The sequence below is a fragment of the Oratosquilla oratoria genome, chromosome 7 (assembly GCF_046742065.1).
Source record: "Oratosquilla oratoria isolate Oo_2021 chromosome 7, ASM4674206v1, whole genome shotgun sequence".
NCBI classification, from domain to species: Eukaryota; Metazoa; Arthropoda; class Malacostraca; order Stomatopoda; family Squillidae; genus Oratosquilla; species Oratosquilla oratoria.
The window spans coordinates 69,496,895-69,502,425 of record NC_134783.1 but is presented as its reverse complement, the minus strand read 5'-3'; positions in this window follow the sequence as shown (position 1 = coordinate 69,502,425).

The window sequence follows — 5,531 nt, the reverse complement described above, 5'->3', positions numbered from 1 at the left end:
CCCACATTTATCTTCAGCTTCCTTCTTTCACACACCTTTTGTCACTAACTTCCTCAGTCCCTCCTCTAATCCTGCTACAAACGCAGTGTCGTCAGCAAACAGCAACTGGCTCACCTCCCACTTTTCTCCATTTTCTTTAACCATCTCCAACCCCTGACCCACTACCCTTGCATTCACCTCTCGCACTACCCCATCCATGTATAAGTTGAACAGCCAGGGCGACATAACACATCCCTGACGAAGTCCCACTTTTACCTCAAACCATTCACTCTCTCCATTTCTAATCCTAACACAAGCTCTACTACTCTCGTAAAAACTCTTGACTGCTCTTAACAACTTTCCTCCTATCCCATATATCTGCAGTACCTCCCACAGTGCCTTTCTGTCTACCCTGTCGTAAGCCTTTTCCAGATCTATAAAAAAAAAAAAAAAAAAAAATCCTTACCTTTTCCTATAGCTCTCTCACATATCTGTCTTACCACAAAAATCTGATCCACACAACCACTACCTGTCCTAAAACCATACTGTTCCTAACCAATTACTCCCTCCTCTCAATCAAGACCCTCCCATAAGCCTTCCCAAATACACTCAACAAGCTGATCCCTCTGAAACTATTACACTCATACTTGTCTCCCTTTCCCTTGTAAAGCGGAACTATACAGGCACTCCTCCAGTCCTCCAGCTCTCTACCCTCTCTTAAACAAACATTAAATAACCTCACCAGCCAGTCCACCATAATTATGCCTCCTTTCTTCAGACATTCTGCATGGCATCCATCCAACCCAGATGTCTTACCTGCTCTCATCATCTTAACAGCTGCTTTCACTTCATCCTTCCCTATTTCTCCTTCATTTTCATCATCCATGACTCTCATTTTCTTAGCGCTTCCCATTGCATCTACCTTTCCCTTCCTATCCTCTTTTACATTTAGCAACTCCCTGAAATACTCTGCCCACCTTCATCTCACTGCCTTTTCTACCATTATCATCTCTCTATCTGCACCTTGTACCTTTTCTTCTCTACTTGATTCGTCTCCTCTTCCTCTTTTAATTTCCTTCCAAAACATCTTTTTATTACTTTCAAAATTTTCTGTCATACTCTTACCCCATTTCACATCTTCCCTCCTCTTTGCTTCCTTTATCTTATGCTTAACTTCCCTTATCTTTTCTTTGTACCTCTCATACGATTCCCTCGTCCTAATTTGTAGCCAATCTATGAATGCCTGTTTCTTCTCTTCTACACCTTTCTTTGCTTCCTCATCCCACCACTCACTACCTCTCCTTCTATTTCCTCCCGCTCTCCTTGTTCCACACACCATTTTTGCACACCTTATGACTCCCTCCTTGAAACATCCCCATTCCCCCTCCACTTCTAGTTCTATTCTATCTTTACTCCCTCCCACTCCTCTCTCAGCTTCTTCTTATACTCATTTTCCTTTTTTTTTTTTCATTTAAGCAGTTCAGTCTAAGTACCTCCCTACCATTTGCCCTTTTCCTCTTTCTCCGCCTATTCTCTACTCTCAATTTACCTTTCACCAGAAAATAATCTGATATTTCCCTACTCTCTCCCCTTAGGACATGAACATCCTTAACTCTTCCTCCCATACTCCTGATCACCACTATATAGTCCATTAACGCTCTATCTACCACTCTTCCATCCACCACCTTCTCCCATGTGTACTTATGTTTGACTTTCTTCCTAAACACTGTATTTGCTATTATCAACTTTCTTTCAAGACACATCTCCACCACCGATTCCCCTTCTACAATTTTTACCTGGAATTCCATACTTCCCAATCACTCCATCTATTGGTTAATTTCCTACCCTAGCATTAAGGTTTCCCAATACAACTACATTGACATTTCTTCCTAATCCTTCTATGCACTCATTTATATCTAACCAAAAAGCCTCACTTTCCTCTACGCTCTTCTCACTACCAGGCCCATACGCACATACAAAAACCCACATCTCCTTTCCTAGCTTCACCTTCATCCACATCAACCTTGATAAAACTTCCTTCCACTCCACTACACACTTACTTATCTCTTCAGTTACTAGTATAGCCACCCCTTCTCTCCCTCTTGTGTGTGTGTGTGTATGTGTGTGTGTGTGTGTGTGTGTGTGTGTGTGTGTGTGTGTGTGTGTGTGTGTGTGTGTGTGTGTGTGTGTGTGTGTGTGTGTGTATTCACTTGGTCTTTTGGATCACGTGTTCGACTCGTGATCGACAGCTATTTCCCTCCTGGAAGAGAGCTCAGAGCTCGTAGGTCCGATCTATGGGTAATGCTATGACCTTTCACACACACACCCCCAACTCCCCGCCCACGAGAGTCAGAGTAACGACCCGAAGCGCAGCTGTACCGAAATTAATTTCGGCCCTGGGCAGGATTCGAACCAAGCATTACGCGCACCACCATGCTAGTAGTACATCGTTCTACCAACTGCGCCACCGAGTCGTGTGTGTGTGTGTGTGTGTGTGTGTGTGTGTGTGTGTGTGTGTGTGTGTGTGTGTGTGTGTGTGTGTGTGTGTGTGTGTGTGTGTGTGTGTGTGTGTGTGTGTGTGTGTGTGTGTGTGCACGTGTGTGTGATCTATGTAAAAGAAATAAGGGAAAGGGAGATGGAGATCTTGAGAAGGTAGATGCGTGGAGTGGGGGCGGGGGTTAGATGGTTGTTCATGCCGCGACGATCGTTGGCGCGTAGAAGATGGTCGTTGGTTGTTGGTGCAGTGACGTGCGAAGCGCGATGTGATGTTGGAGAAAGGGTGTCGTCCAACTCGTCTCGGTGTTGGCGTGAAGGCAGCGGGTGTCGTGGATGCTGGAGAATGCCGTGGAGAATGTTTTCTTCGTAGTAGATGCCAGAGGATGGAGCGAAGCAATGCAGCGGTGCTTCGTAATAGGATGCCGGATGAAGAGGGATTTTCTTGTAGTGCTTGTATGGTGGAATGGATCAATGCAGCGGTGTTTCGTAGTAGGATGCTGGACGAGGCAGCTAAAAGGGATTTCCTCGTATTGATGCTTGGCGATGTAGGGGAGAGGATTATGTGCCTCGTGTGTGATGCTGGATTTCAGCGAAGATCGTAGCGTTCGGAAATGGATATGTTCAAACGAAGCCGCTGTCGTAGAAGTGTTGCTTCGGAGGAATGGTAGAGTTGCTGCTTCGGATTCCACGCTAGGCCACCGGAATGTAGATGTGTAGTTTTATCTACATTTAAGCTACTGGTGTTTGGGAGACAAAGTCTAGGCGGGCTTTTTTCTTTATTGTTCTAATATTTTTTCTGGTTTATACATTCAATGCAACCCTCGGGGGGCTGTCAAATTTTACATGCATACATACATACATACATACATACATACATACATACATACATACATACATACATACATACATACATACATACATACATACATACATACATACATACACACATACACACATACATATATACATACATACATACATACATACATACATACATACATACATACATACATACATACATACATACATACATACATACATACATACATACATACATACATACATATATATAAATTTACAGTGGTGACATATACTGATCAAGTACATAAAAATATCGCTTGAGTAACGATGATAGGAGCCGGACAGGCGCCGTTTTCCTTTGTAGTCGAGTAGCACGGTCCCTTTCGTCCGACGCTGGTGGCAGGGTGTTTTCCTCGAAACGCTGGTGGCTTCTATTGTTCGAGCAGTTTTTGCCTGGAGCCTGTTACTAGGAACAATTGAATCTCCCTTGACATTGAAGTAGTTGATAGCATATCTATCTATCAATCTATCTATCTGTCTGTCTGTATGTCTGTCTATCTATCTATCTATTATTCTATCTTTACACACACACACATACACACACACACACACACACACACACACACACACACACACACACACACAAACACACACACACACACACACACACACACACACACACACACACACACACACACACACACACACACACACACACACACACAGACACACACACACACACACACACACGCACACACACACACACACACACACACACACACACACACACACACACACACACACACACACACACACACACACATATGTATATATATATATGCATACATACATATATATATATATATGTATATACTAATATGTATACATACATATATATATATATATATATATATATATATACATATACATGTATATATGTATATATACATATATATATATACATATTTATATATACATATATATATATATATATATATATATATGTATATATATGTATATATATATATATATATATATATATATATATATATAAATTCGTGAAGTATATATCTTTCAGTTTCTATCTCTATTTCTCTCGCTCTCTCCCGCTCCCTCCCCCTTCTCTCTATCTATCTATCTATCTATCTATCTATCTATCTATCTATCTATCTATCTATCTATCTATCTATCTCTTTCTCTCTCCTTCTCCCTCCTTCCCTACCTCTCCCTCATTCTCTCTTGCTATCTTTTTCTTTCTTTTTCATAAGATGGTATAAGATCAATATCAACGTCTCTGAATATATGTAGACATTCTTCCTCTTATGGTCACAAATACTATTAAAATGAAGTACATTTTTAAATCTTTACAAATTACAGGTTTTTCTTACGCCATCCTCCTGCGGGACCCTTATGGTAATAACTGGCAACAAGACACATAAATCATGGGTGGGAATTTTGTCTTCGCGTGGAAACGTAGGTGTTAGACACACCGTCGTCAAGTCTTAAGTGTTAAATATCAAATTACTGATCCTTAAAATTGCTAGGTGAGGCACAGTCATGATTTACTAGGGTTTACGTGAAAAAAGACAGTAAATCTTTTTTGGGGGGAGGAAATGTGAATTCTCACATAATTTTCTTTCTTTTTCTCTGAAGAATTGGCTCTTCTCTTCTAATTTGGGTGTAATTATTTTCAAGAGCTTATAATATCATTATGGGGAGAGAGAGAGAGAGAGAGAGAGAGAGAGAGAGAGAGAGAGAGAGAGAGAGAGAGAGAGAGAGAGAGAGAGAGAGAGAGAGAGAGAGAGAGAGAGAGAGAGAGAGAGAGAGAGAGAGAGAGAGAGAGAGAGAGAGAGAGAGAGAGAGAGAGAGAGAGAGAGAGAGAGAGAGAGAGAGAGAGAGAGACAGACAGACAGACAGATAGACAGACAGACAGACAGACAGACAGATAGACAGACAGACAGACAGACAGACAGACAGACAGACAGAGATAAATGGTGTTTAGACAGTTGCAGAAAATTAAATATAACAAGTCATGGAACACTTGATGGATGCTAAAATTGAAAAGAGAAGGAAGAGCAAATTGATAATGGAAAAACACTCACAGACAATGCTTGAAAATAAAAGGATTATGAATATAATTATCCAACACTTTAGTTTAGGAATGGAGGAAAAGATGGGAAAAAGAGACGAAAGCTGGTGTGGGCAAATGAAAATGCCGAGCTTGGAAGTATATAGATGTGCTTTGTAGATAAAAA